This window comes from Gopherus flavomarginatus, chromosome 1 (genome assembly GCF_025201925.1).
Source record: "Gopherus flavomarginatus isolate rGopFla2 chromosome 1, rGopFla2.mat.asm, whole genome shotgun sequence".
Lineage (NCBI taxonomy): Eukaryota > Metazoa > Chordata > Testudines > Testudinidae > Gopherus > Gopherus flavomarginatus.
The window spans coordinates 292,065,996-292,080,422 of NC_066617.1; the positions used below are offsets into that span (position 1 = coordinate 292,065,996).

Consider the following 14,427-nt stretch of genomic DNA (forward strand, 5'->3'; position numbering starts at 1 on the left):
ATGGATTAGGTATGCCAACGGAAGAAGCCCTCCCATTGGCATAGGTAGCATCTTCACTAAAGCACTACAGTGGTGCTGCTGCATTGATGCAGCTGTGGGGCTGCAGCCTTTTAAGTGTCGACCTGCCCTTAGAAATAGTGAAACAGAATGTCTCATGTTATCAGGGGCACTTTTAAAGATTGCTTGAAAGCTTTGCCTAGTGCTAAATAAAGGCCTTCTCTCAATGGGTCAGCTCAGTATAGACAAATTACACAACTTTCCAGCTGCATCTAAGAGCAATTCAGGGTACTAGTTTTGGTCATTAAAATCCTACATTGGTTAGGGTATGGAAGTCAAAGGCAATGACTCTCCCAAAATCTCTACCAAAGCCATACAAAATTTTTCAGGTGATCTTTGGATTGTAATATGTTCCTTCCTAGAGGGGTGTATGTGAATAAATAGCATTACAAGTTTTTATAAGGCAGTGTTTCTCAAACTGGGGTCACTGCTTGTGTAGGGAAAGCCCCTGGTGGGCTGGGCCAGTTTGTTTACCTGCCCTGTCTGCAGGTCCAGCTGATCGCGGCTCCCACTGGCCACCGCTGCAGTCCAATGGGGGCTACTGGAAGCATCGGCCAGTATGTCCCTAGGCCTGCGCCACTTCCAGCAGCTCCTATTGGCCTGCAGCGGCGAACCGCGGCCAGTGGGAGCCGCTGTCATAAACAGATAGCTAAGGGTTAATGTCTCTTTCACCTGAAGCACCTGACCAGAGGACCAATCAGGAAACCGGATTTTTTCAACTTTGGGTGGAGGGAATTTTGTGTCTGAGTCTTTGTCTGTCTGCCTGCTTTCTCTGAGCTTTGGAGAAGTAGTTTCTACTTTCTAGTCTTCTGTTTCTAAGTGTAAGGACAAAGAGATCAGATAGTAAGTTCTATGGTTTCTTTTCTTTGGTATTTGCATGAATATAAGTGCTGGAGTGCTTTGATTTGTATTCTTTTTGAATAAGGCTGTTTATTCAATATTCTTTTAAGCAATTGACCCTGTGTTGTGTCATCTTAATACAGAGAGCCCATTTGTATGTATTTTTCTTTCTTTTTATATAAAGCTTTCTTTTAAGACCGGTTGGAGTTTTTCTTTACTTCAGGGAAATTGAGTCTGTACTCACCAGGGAATTGGTGGGAGGAAGAAATCGGGGAGATCTGTGTGTTGGATTTGCTAGCCTGATTTTGCATTCCCTCTGGGGGAATAGGAAAGTACGTTTTGTTTCCAGGACTGGAAACAGAGAGGGGGAGTCACTCTGTGTAGTTTCACAGAGCTTGTGTCTATGTATCTCTCCAGGAGCACCTGGAGGGGGGAAGGGAAAAAGGATTATTTCCCTTTGTTGTGAGACTCAAGGGATTTGGGTCTTGGGGTCCCCAGGGAAGGTTTTTCAGGGGGACCAGAGTGCCCCAAAACACTCTAATTTTTTGGGTGGTGGCAGCAGGTACCAGGTTCAAGCTAGTAACTAAGCTTGGAGGTTTTCATGCTAACCCCCATATTTTGGACGCTAAGGTCCAAATCTGGGACTAAGGTTATGATAACTGCAGACGGGGCAGGTAAACAAACCGGCCCAGCCCGCCAGGGGCTTTCCCTACACAAGCAGCAATCCCAGTCTGAGAAACACTGTTATAAGGGATTACAAAAATGAAAACTTAATTTGGCAAAGCATCATATCATTCTTAAAGTTAAAATAATAATGGTGATATAATAATGGACAGTAATTTTATTTATAAAGTGCCACCGCTGAAGTGTTTGGGAGACTGATTCAGCAATTCCAGTTACAATGCTGTTAAATCCTGTCACTGTCAAAACAGAATATTTGAAAAGCTAAATAATGTGGCTCCAACAAAAAAGAGTGAGATGCTGCACAGGAACAACAGTAATTAAAATTGAAAATACCACTGGGAAAAAAAGTGTTTTTAGATGATTTTTTTGAAAGTGAGGAAAGCTGAACTTAGACAGATATTTAGGGAGGTGAGTTTCATGCCCCAGGACCTACCACTACCAAAGTATGATTACCTGTTGACCTAAAATTACATTATATGTCAGGGCACAGCTACAAATCAGGGTGATGCGATGGTCTTGCATATAGCCAAGACCTACACCATTAAGAGTTCTAATGGCACAATGAATCAGTCTTTCATTTGATAGGCAGCCAGCATAAAGAATCCACAGGAGGCAACATGTTCATGAGAGCAGGCATGCTACTGCAGCTGGTATTATGGATAGCTGTAAGCAGCAAGCGAACTCTGCTGTCAGTTCTACTAAAAGGGAAACACAGTAGTTGAATCTTGTGGTCATGAGGGATGTGGTATTTTTGCAGGAAAAATAAAGGTGCAGCCTGAACATAATATGTAGTGCTTTCCAGTAATATTTTCATGCTAATTCCAACAAGTGAGTTTTTACTGAAAATCTGTAACCAGACACAACACCTGGCTTCTTAACCTGTGTTATTTATTAACATGATGCTCAATAATCTTGGACAGAGAAAGAGAGATAATTTGTACTGACAAGGGATGGCGTCTTGAGGAGGGGTGCAGACCTCCACATGTCTGAGGATGGTCACTGCCTCTGCCTCATGAAAATCAAAGCATGGACTATGTTTGTCAATAAAGGCATCTTTGGATTTATGCAGACATGGTGGGCAGGGTTCAGTATCATAGGTATCCAGTGGATCCAGACAACCATGGCTATTCAAGGAACCCAGAAAACCATGGGCGTTTTCATCAATGCGAGATACCATATATTCTACCAGAGGTGGACAGTCAACAGGAGTTCAAGTTTCTCACATTCCTATGGCATACAAAGATAAACAGTGAGCCTCTGAATCTTATCTGTGAAGACCTTTGTGTGACCATTTGAAGAAACTTCAAATGGAGCAAAGCAATGTGGAGTAATCAGATTATGTTCTTCCTGAGGATGTTCAGACTGTTCTCTGCAATATTTTTTGTACACATGCATAAAATCATTATACAGATAAGGACAAGATGCCTGGTAATCCCATCTCCATCTTTGCTCAAATATCTGAGCTGCTTCCACTCATAAAATCCTCAGTAAACTATGGTAGTGCACAAAAAACAAGCAGTGCACCGTGAAGAGACAGAACAGATATCCTCTAACAGCTGATAATATCACTTAGTGAAATGATCATCTCTCTGGCCACAAACAGAACCTGACTATTACTGAGCACAAGTTTGGAGACTGCAGAAAACCAAGACCTCCAAAGCCTAATAAAACATATTAATTTTCTGGGAGTCAGGGATTTGCTGGATCAAGTATTCTTGTTGCTCTTGGTAAGCTAGGGTGGTGGTGGTGGGTTGGAGAAAGTTGGGAACAGATTCTCTGTGTAGGGCTTGAGGAGGGAGACATGGAATACCAGATGACTCATCAATAACTCAAGTAGCTGCAACTTGAACATTACTGGAGTGATTTTTCCAAGGGTTGGGAATGGGCCAAGCTGGTGATCCAATTTGGCTTACGGATAGGGTGATTTCAGGTTCCAAGTTAACAGCAAGACCTTGTCCCCTTGGTGAGGTCAAGGATGGTCTGGCAGCTCTGGCTGGCATGGTGCTTGTATGCTTCTTTAATGGTCCATAAATGTTCCCCAAGTTCTTGTTGCGGTTGGTGCAGATCTATCACTACAAGTAGCAGGGAACCTGTGGGCATGGTTGGCTGAAAGCATGGATGTAAATCTTGGTTTGCACAGAATGTGTGGAGGCAAGAGTTGCATTATTGTATGAAAACTCCGTGTAGGGTAGCAGAGAGACCCAATCATCTTGAAGGTAGTCCAGGAAGCACTGGAGATAACGCTAAAGGGTCTCATTGACCTGTTCCATCTACCTGTTAGTCTAAGGATGATATGCCAACGAGATAAGGGGGTCTATGTAAAAGAGTTTTAAAAATTCACACCAAAAGCAAGAGATGAATTGTGGACATTGATCTGACTCAATACCAGTCAGCAATCTGTGGAACTGGAACACAGTTTTCAAAAAGAGGTGCGCTGTTTCCTGAGAGGTAGGAATTGTGCAGCGGGAAATGAAATGCACCATCTTTGGTCAAGAGGTTGATCACAACTAGCACCAATGAGAGCATGGTAGCTCCATGGTAAAATCAAGAGACACAGTGGGCCAAGTTTGGATCAGGCTGGGCAAGGGTTGGAATAGACCAAGTGGCTTAATGGATTCTTGACTCAAGCACAAAGGCCACAGGATTTTGCGTACTTCTTGACTTAAGAGCTCAGACCTGGCCATCAAAATCTCTGTGAACTCAAGGCCCACATTTTAGCTTAGCCAAAGTGCCTGGTGAGCAGTTTGTTATGATACATTTCTAAAATCTGGAGTCTAGGCTTTCCTTCTGGGACATAACTGCATTCCTTGTAGTATAGGATCGTGTCCTGTAGCCAGAACTCTGAGTTGGGCTGCGTGTCCACATTATCCATGGTCTGATGGATCTGGGTGGTGAACAAATCATGAGGCAGTAGGGACTGAATGGAGGACATCAGGCTTCTGTCCACTATTCCATTTAAAAAGTTGGGTGATTTGAAGACTGCAGAAAGTGTTTCTGTGCCCAGACTAGACATATTGATCATTTCAGGACAACTCATCTGTCTTTCCATTCCTGGCCCCTGGGTGGCAGGTTACCACAAAGTTGTGTTGGGCAAAAAAGAGGGACCAAAGGATCTGGTGCTGATTGAGATGTCTGGCCACATGGAGATAATCTGGGTTCTTGTGGTCTGCAAGGACCTGAACTGGGAACCTGGTACTTTCAAGGATAAGATGCCATTCTCCAAACACTGTCTTGATTGCTAACAGTTTTATATCCCAGATGTTGTAGTTTCTTTCCACCAGCGTTAATTCATGGGAATACAAAGTGCATGGGTGGAGTTGGTTATGGGGTGTGTGTGACATACCTAGAGTACAATCTGGACTGATGAACCACTGTGTCACTTCAGCTCTCTGACCTGGGGTACTTTTTACACTGCTTCCCTGTGAGAGCTACCACTCCTGGTCTGCTGTCACACAGCCTTCAGCATGTAAATTACTCCTGGTTATAGTGTATGAGTGCTGCAGCCAGCCCCTCTTGAATTACACTGCAGAGCAACACCAGCAAATTCCCAGACCCACGCTTTCCCCAGAAATGTACGTCTTATATTGGCCAGCACCCTCCTGGAGAATATAAGCTTATCTAAAGTCCATCATTTTATTAATAGAAAATGATATGCACAAATCCTCTTATCCCAAATGGAGTTTCCCGAACATTTCAATCTAAACACAACTGGTTTAGACAAAATAATAAAACAAGTTTATTAACTACAAAGAGAGAGATTTTACATGAATACAAGTAATGAGATATAAGAGTCAGAATAGGTTACAAGAAAAATAAAAATTAAAGGCATCTACTACCTAGCAACAGGCCAAGTTAATTCAAAGCAAAGTATTTCTCATCACCTGTTTCAGCACTCTTACTGGCTCAATTTCTTTCAGCCAGGATCCCTTCCCCAGTACAATGCTGTTTCCTGTGTTCTTCACGTGTTGTGGATGCCGTGGGTAGCGAGAGATGATATGGGGCATCTGCTCTTCCTTCTTACTGTTCTTGCTCTTCTTTGAGAAGCATCTTCAGCTGAGGTTCAGGAGACAGAAAGTCTGTGTGGATGGGAACCCCAAGCTGTTTCTTTGTCAAGATGTAGATTTTTTGCCCACACCTTCTTTTCTGCCAAAGAGTAGCCACTTAACCAGATGGCCATTTGATTCTGTTAACATCTGGCTGAGGTGTCAGCTTGCCTTTTGTCTCTGGGGAACTTGTTTGTGGCCGTTCCCCAGACTTGGAACATGTCTTAGTAATATCATACAGAGGAATCTTATAACTTTACATACAATGTTGCCATAGATAGTTTACCAGGACAATAATGAACAGCAAAATATGAGTTTTCAAATGATACTTCACAAGGCATACTTTGTACAAAATGTATCATAATCCTATGAAAAGGGTGAACACAGGGGTACAGATCATCACAGGGAGTCTGTTTGTTGCAGTAGCACTGCCCCATCACCAAAGTTTTATGTATCAGCTTCTACTGTAAATGGCCAGGTAGGGCTTGGATGGGTGAGGATAGGCACTAAGGTTGTAGAAAAAGATTTGAGCCTCCAATAACCAGATGAATCAGGCATCCTTGTGCAGGAATGCTGTAATTGTGGCAACCAGATGGGAAACCCCCTTGATAAAATGCCAGTAAAAGTTGGCAAAGCCCAGGAATCACTGTACCCCTTGCAAGTCTTTTGGAGCCAACCATTCAATGATGGCAGCCACCTTGTGCTGATCCATCATTAGCCCCTCAGGGGAAATAATATATCCAAGGAACTCTGTCATGTTCTGATCAAATTCACGCTTGAGTTACACATAGAGATGGTTTTGGAAGAGTCTCTCCAAGATGCAGCATGGATATTGCTTGTGAAGGGCCTGGTTTTTGGAAAAAATGAGGATATTGTCAAAATATATAACAACAAATTGATCCAGCATAACTAAGGATATAATTAAGAAAGTGTTGGAATGTCACTGGAGCATTGCACAGCCTGAAAGACATCACTGGGTACTCAAAATGCCTGTGTTAGAAGCAGAATGCAGTCTTTCACTCATTCCCTTTTCAAATCTAGACAAGGTTATAGGCCCCATGGAGGTTCAGCCTACTGAAGATCTTGTTAGAGCAAAGACTGTCAAAGACCTTGTTGATGGGGGGTAAAGGGTATTCATCCAGATTGTTACCTTGTTTAAAGCCTGACAATCCACACAAGACTGCAGGGAGCCATTTTTCTTAGACATGAAAATTGGGGTCCCTGCTAGGGATTCAAAGGGATGGATGAGCCCAATGGTGCCAGAACAGGGGGAGTCAGGGATCCATGGCCCTCTCACTTTTTACCACAGTGGGGGAACCCATCCCCTTGCCCTTCTCTCCTCTCTGAGGCCCCACCCCCTGGCCAGGCTAGCAGCTGGTGGAGCCCGGCCAGGGAGCCTGGGAAGTTGTGGGAACCATGTTCCAAGAGTAGCTCCCAGCCTGTGACACCACACACTGGTTTCCCCACCCAAGGTACATGGAGGTGGAGGGTCCACGCTGGCTCCCCACAGCTTCCTGTGTGGCTCTTACCCTGATCTGGCTCCAGGCAAGGGGCAGGGCCTCGAAGCCAGAGCCTGTCCATGGTAAGAGTCATGTGGGCAGCTGTGGGGAGCTGCAGAGGACCCTCCACCTGCCTGTGGTGTTAAGGGCCCAAGAGCTGTGTCCTCATCCCCTGGGCCTCCGCCCAGGGTAGGTGGAGGCTCCAGGCCATGGCTTCCCACAGCTGCCTGCATGGCTCTTACCATGGCTGGGCTGTGGCTCCAAGGTCCCGCCCCCTGGCCAGAACTGGGTTGGGGTAAAAGCCGTGTGGGCAACTGTGGGGAGCCTGGGTCCTTCCACATGCCCCAGGCGGAAGGGGGGCAGGCTCCCCAGCCCCACTCCAGCTTCTGGCTTGGCTGGGGGCAGGACCTCTGGGGGAAGAGGAGGGGTGGGGGCAAGGCCTTGGGAGAAGAGGAGGGGCAGGGCATCAGGGGGTTGGTGACCCTGGCCCCCCACTCTTGGGAATGTTCTGTCACCAATGAATTAGCCTCTTTTCAAGGTTATCTTAGAGGAAGTCTCAGAAAGCCTGTAGCTCAGGTTCCGAGAAAGAGTAGATACATCTGCACTTATCTGGAGGTTGAGGGGCAGTCATAAGAATAATTAGGCAGTACGAGGTCAGCCTTCTTTTTATCAAAAACATCAGAGAAGTTTGGTACATCACTGGCACTGCCAGAGCTGCTAGGGAGGCCATAGAAAATAATGAGGGTGCCCTTGTATTTGTAGCTGCTGGCATAAGCACTGAGCAGCCAGTGACATGCTGCTGCTGCTCAGCTTAAAAGCAGGTCTGCTGTCTCTTCTTAGCCAGCCAGATGGTTCTGCTGTAGTTCAGCTGTGTGCATTAGTCTGGCTAGAGACTGAGTTAATAGTCTCAGGCTCAGCTGCAGACCCTCATTCTTGACATTGGCTGAGTACCATAACCACTGGGCTAAAGGTTATAAGGGAGGTTCTCTTCATCCCTCTAGCCCCACACTGCTTTCTGGGGAGTTAGGCAGCCTTTGACCATGCTTACCAGATTGGGCTCCACATGCAACTTAGGCAGAGGAACACCCATCTTCCCACAGTTCATGCATTGCATTGGGGCTTAGACGTCCAGGCACTTGGCGGGAAGCAGCACTGCTCGCGCTCAGAGGCACAAACATAGGCACCTAGGGAACTTTTACTGCAGAAACATAGGTGTTAAGAAAGTTTAGGTCTCTACAGGGTTAAGTGGCAGCAAATGGGAGCTTTGTGGATTATGGTGACATTTAAAAATGGGACTTTAGGCATCTTAAAATGGGACTTAGACACCTAAGTATCCTTGTGGATTCCACCCTTAGTCTCTCTCAGCCTAAGTTCCCCATCAGTGAAAGAATAACAACACTTCCCTTCCTCATGTGGTGGTTTGAGGATAGCATGTTAAAGATTCTAAGTAGCTACAGTGCTGAGGGTCATATAATATCTTAACATAGACAAAATTTACCACACCATATTTATACTTAGTGTTCTGTGTGTAGTTCCAGATCTCTCTATAGAGAGCTGGAATACTTTAGTAGTACTATAGCACAGTGGCCCTGAGTTCAGGACAGCCTTGAGCACATAAGAACAGCCATACTGGCTCAGACCAAATGTCCATCTAACCCAGTATCCTGTCTTCCAACAGTGGCCAATACCAGGTGCCCCAAAGGGAGTGAAAAGAACAGGTTATCATCAAGTGATCCATTCCCTGTCACCGATTCCCAGCTTCTGGCAAAGAGGCAGACATCATCCTGGCTAATAGCCATTGATGGACCTATCCTCCATGAACTTATCTAGTTCTTTTTTAAGGCTGTTATAGTCTTGGCTTTCACAACATCCTCTGGCAAGGAGTTCCACAGGTTGACTGTGCATTGTGTGAAAAAATAGTTCTTTTTGTTTGTTTTAAACCTTTTGCCTATTCATTTCATTTGTGACCCCTAGTTCTTTTGTTACGAGAAGAATTAAATAACACTTCCTTATTTACTTTCTCCACACCAGTCACGATTTTATAGACTTCTATCATATCCCCCCTTTAGTCATCTCTGTTCCAAGCTGAAAAGTCCCAGTCTTATTAATCTCTCCTCTTATGGCAGCCGTCCCATACCCCTAATCATTTTTGTTGCCCTTTTCTGAACCTTTTCCAATATATCTTTTTTGAGATGGGGTGACCACATCTGCACGCAGTATTCAAGATGTGGGCATACCATGGATTTATATAGAGGCAATATATTTTCTGTCTTATCTATCCCTTTCTTAACAATTCCCAACATTCTGTTTGCTTTTTTGACTGCTGCTGCACATTGAGGGGATGTTTTCAGAGAAGATTAAATACAAGATTAAGTCCCATTCAAATCACCCTGAGTGCTATCCTGAATCAGAGCATTGGCATTTAGCTCTTTTCACCACCAGCATTACCTTCTAAATCCTCAGAACAACTCACTGTGGTTAGAATTATCTATTTTGTTGCTAGGGAAACAGCAACACAGAGAAATTCACTGATTTGTCTAAGGAAGCGCATGACGAGTCACTGGCAGAGGTGTGAACCAGGATTAAAACACAGGCGTTCCTTGCTTTCAGTGCCCTACTCAAGCCATTAGACAACACTGATGCATTGCAGCATAAGCAGTGTGGCAAAACAGCAGCATAACCAAGACAATTGGCCAGAGGCTGAGAAAAGCACCCAGGAGGGTATGCCGGGCAGCGTTCCTTAAAATTATTTAGTTATTTACTTTAAACAAGCCTGAGCCTACATAGCCTAATGTTTTGGCCAAATTATTTTCATTTTACAGTATTTAAAATGGTAGAAAATTTTCACAGAATCAGTAACAATTTTCTGCTCTACTCCTCAAATATTGCTCATTAAACATGTTTCCTCACTTTTAACCTCAACACTCATTTGGTAGTTCAAGAATTGTATTCCAGCTATAATTCTGTGTGGGTAAATCTCTCCATAGAATTGAACTTTGTATAGACAACATGCACACACAGGAGTAGCAGAGAGGACAATACAGCTACGGTGAAATCCTTGCATTGAAGTCAGTGAGAGTTCTGCCATTGATTTCAATGGGGCTAGGATTTCATCTCTATTTTTCTCCCGACTCTATTATTCCTTCCAGCCCTGGAACTTTGCCTAGCCATTATTTAGGAACAAAGAAATTGCCATACTGGATCTGACCCAAGGTCCATCTAATCTAGTTGCCTGTCTCTGACTATCTCCAGTACCAGATACTTCAGAGGAAAGTATAAGAATCCTGAAGTAGGAAGAGGTGAAATAATCTGTGTCATGCTGTCTGGAGTGTTGTGAACTCCTGGATCACTCTACATTCTACAGAGTTACAGATATTTCCCTCAGGCTCTCCAGTCTATACTTACACCAAAAATTGCAAAATATTCAAGTTGCTTCCAGTCCGAAGAGACCAGTCACTCACGCTAGAGCAGATAGTACCCTAGATTTTACACTGAAGACAGCGCCAGTAGTCATCTTGTAATAAACTATCTAAAGGGTTATTGACTAAGAAAAAGAAACGAGAGAGTTATTTACAGGTTAAAACAAGCAAACATATACATACAAATAAGTTACCATCTATGGTTCCTCAAGGTGACAGAGATGTGGTAATCTCTCTGTTCAAAATGTTTTTCAAGAGGAGCCAGGCTGACCCTGGGATCTTTGCTTTCGTTTAGTGTCTCTGGCCCTGTGAGAGTTCAAACAATAAAGAGATAACCATTTCTTCTTGACTTTCCTCCAGAGTTCAAACTGATGAGATGAGGGCGCTTGCACATAATTTCTTCATCGGTGGATGGGCCAATCAACTAATCTTTTTGTCCTAGATGGCTTATTAAATCTTGATAGTCACTCTTAATGGGTGGATGGAGCCACTCTTCCTGTCTGACTTCAGAACAGGCATTTTTACAATTATAAAACAAATGTATATTTTACCTTGCAGCATGGAATACAGACATACAAGTGAGATTAATGCATGCAGCAATTTACAAGCATTTCATGAAGTCTAAACCAGGAGAGGGCAAGCTCTGGCCCATCAGGTCTTTCAATCTGGCCCATGGGATTGCCAGCCCCGTGGTGCAGCGGGGCTAAGACAGGCTCCCTGCCTGCCCTGTCCCCACACCACTCCCGCAAGCAGCTGGCACCACATCTCTGCGGCCTCTGGGAGAAGGTGGTGGCAGAGGGCTCCATGCACTTCCCTTGCCTGCAGGCACTGCTCCCTGCAGTTCCCATTGGCAGGGAATGGGAAAATGCAGCCAATGGGCACTTTGGGGGTGGTACCCCCAGGCAAGGGCAGCATGTGGCAGAGCCATCTGCCCCACCCCACCCCCAGGAGACACTGCTGGACATGCTGGCTGCTTCTGGGAGTGGCGCAGCATGGGGCCAGGGCAGGCAGAGAGCCTGCCTTAGCCCCACTGAGCACTGCTGCCATTCCAGAGCTGCTTGAGGTAAGTGGTACTGGGTCAGAGCCCACACCCCAACCCCTCCTGCACCCTGCACCCCAACCCCCTGCCCTGAGACCACTAACCCCCTGGCTTGAGCCCCCTGCTGCACCCCTCCTCACCCCAACCCCCTGCCCTGAGCCCCCTCCTGCACCCCAATCTCCTGCCCTGAGCCCCCAACCCCTTGCCCTGAGCCCCTTCCTGCACACCACACCCCCTTCTACACTCTGCCCTTCCTCTCGCACCCGATCACCCTGCCCAAGCCCTACATTCATGGCTCTGCATACAATTTCCCCACCCAGATGTGGCCCTCAGGCCAAAAAGTTTGCCCACCCCTGGTCTAAACACTAAATACATTCTTATAATATTAATATCTATTTTGAACAAAACTAACATATAGATGAGTTGATTTGGTTTCCAGCTATGAGTTTGTCAATTCTCAGCTAACGCCTACCACACTGGCCAGAGCTGACGCTGTTACAGTCTGCTCCCCACATAGGTCTCTTCCTGCTCGCTAACAATTAGCTATTGATTTAAGCCTGAAGCACAAAGTTGAATATCCCTTTAATAATTTTTGCCATAATTAATTGTGATAACTCTGGAGATTCTGGACACCCATATAAATACCCAAGCCCTTTTTGAATCTTTAAAATTTTGTTCTCATCAACTTCCTGTGGCAATGAGTTCCACAATTTAATCGTATGTTGTGTGAAAAAATATTTATTTTATTCGTTTTGAATATCCCACCTTTCAATTTCATTGTTCTTGCATCCCCTCCTAATCATCTTCTTTCTAAGGTACATGATTTCTCTTTATTATTGTTAATCCAGTTTTCTCTGGTCAATCCACAAGGTAACACAACATGTGGTGTACCTCATACAGTGCACTAAATTCCCCAGTAGCGACTATGTGGGTGAAACCAGACAATCACTATGCTCTCAAATGAACTCATACAGGAAAATGATAAAAGACAAAAACATCGTATCTGCAGGTGAACATTTTTCACAGAGCAGTCACTATATCTGACTTATCAGTACATATCCTCAAAGGAAACCTGCACAATACTTTCAAAAGGTGAGCCTGGGAGCTTAAATTTATAACTTTGCTAGACGCTAAAACTCATGGACTGAATAAAGACACTGGATTAATGGCTTATTACAACAATCACTAACCCAATAACAACCCTCCCGTCACCCCGGCTGCTTTCTCCCCTTGCTCCTTCCTTTCCTCCTGATAACTGGAGGCATGAGGGGCGGGTAATAGAGGCTGGGGGAAGCTAAGCCTCCCCAAACCTCTGCTAATGCTCCCTGCCACAGCCCTGGGGCTGGGCCACGGTGGGGCTTAGAGCTCCTCTGGGTGGCCCAGACTCAGGGCTTGACATCTGTTGGCTGGCCAGGGTCTGGGGCTCTTCTGGACTGCTCCGGGTGTTGGCAGGAAGGCCAAGATTTGTGGCTGCTCTGGGTGCTGGCTGGGGTTCAGGGCTGCACTGGCGGTCCGGCTGACAAGAGCAGGAAGGTGGAAGCGGCGGAGTGGGGTGTGGGGCCTCAGGCAGAAGAGGCGGTGCAGGGGGATAGCCTCCCCAGATGTGAGGTGCTCATACTGCCCATGACTGGAGAGATGTTAATGGTCTTCTCTGTCTGCTTATGGTTTTTTTAGACTATGTTTATGCCAGAAGCCCCCTTCCAAATGGAAGAAACTCTTGCATAATGTTGATATGTTTGTGGAGATATGGTGTTAAGAAAGCATATGGTATGCAATATGTTAGAAGCATGGTAATGATGGAAGTGCATACATTGTGAAAGATTCAGAAATCTGGAAAATACAGATGTCTGACTTTCGGTAAATATTTGTTACGTTCAACTTATTGCATAGGAAATAGTTTTTAAAAAAGCAAATGGACGAATTAGAATGTTTAGCCCTCTGGCTGCCATAAATACTTTCTTCCACATTCATTTGGCTGGCAATGTAGAAAAATCCTGATTAATATGACTGATACCTTTTTCTCCTTTTAAAACCTTACATAATTTTTGTGATATTAGAATAAGTATCATGAGTATATAGACCTGATTCAAGAAAGCAGTGAAGAGTGTGCATAATTTTAAGTATGTAAACAATTCCATTGCTGATCAGGAATAAAGTCAATGTTACTTATGCATGTGCTTAACTGCTTTGCTGAATCAGGGTCACAGAGAATCAAACTTGCCCAATAAACTCAATTGCTTTTTTTGTTGTTGCTAGCATTGAAAAATTAGAATTCAACAATATATATGCTCAAGTTTTAATGAAATACTTAGTGCTATCTGTCATGAAATCTTGCTCTCAAAGTTAATTGAAGTTGGCTGGGATCTGACACTGTGAATTGAAAAATGGCTGGAAGATCATAAACAAAGGATAACGATAAACAGAAATGTATTGCTTTGGAATTGTGTAATAGAGTCCATGGGGACTGGTGTTCAGCCTATTATAGTTAACATCTTCATTAATGGTACAGGAGAGTGGAGATAAAGAGTCTGTTCCTGAAGTTTACAGAAGATGCTAAATTTCAAATGCTAGTGAAGAGAGAAAATAATACAAAGGGATCCAGAGAGGTCATAAGTATGAGAAGAAAATGACAAAATGAAATTCAACTTCAAAAAAATGCAAGCTTAATATATGAGGAGGAAAGTAATCCAAACACATAGATGTTAGGGGAAGGAGGTAAATCATGTTCTACTTTGCCTGAGGAATCAGTCAGTATGAGTGAAGACTGGATTGCTCTATAGCCTATAAACCAAATTCTGTTTTCAATGGCACACATGAAACCAGGGCCGGCTCTAGACATTTTGCCA

At 44.4% G+C, this 14,427-nt stretch overlaps 1 long non-coding RNA gene across 1 annotated transcript in view; it reads left to right on the forward strand.

The window, feature by feature from the left end:
• The first annotated feature begins 711 nt into the window (after positions 1-711).
• The window catches only part of LOC127050882 (uncharacterized), a 176,816-nt gene continuing 163,100 nt past the window's right edge, over positions 712-14,427 (forward strand). Inside the window, exon 1 of the long non-coding RNA XR_007774346.1 lies at positions 712-804. This is a non-coding gene — a long non-coding RNA (uncharacterized LOC127050882). The remainder of the gene's footprint in view (positions 805-14,427) is intronic.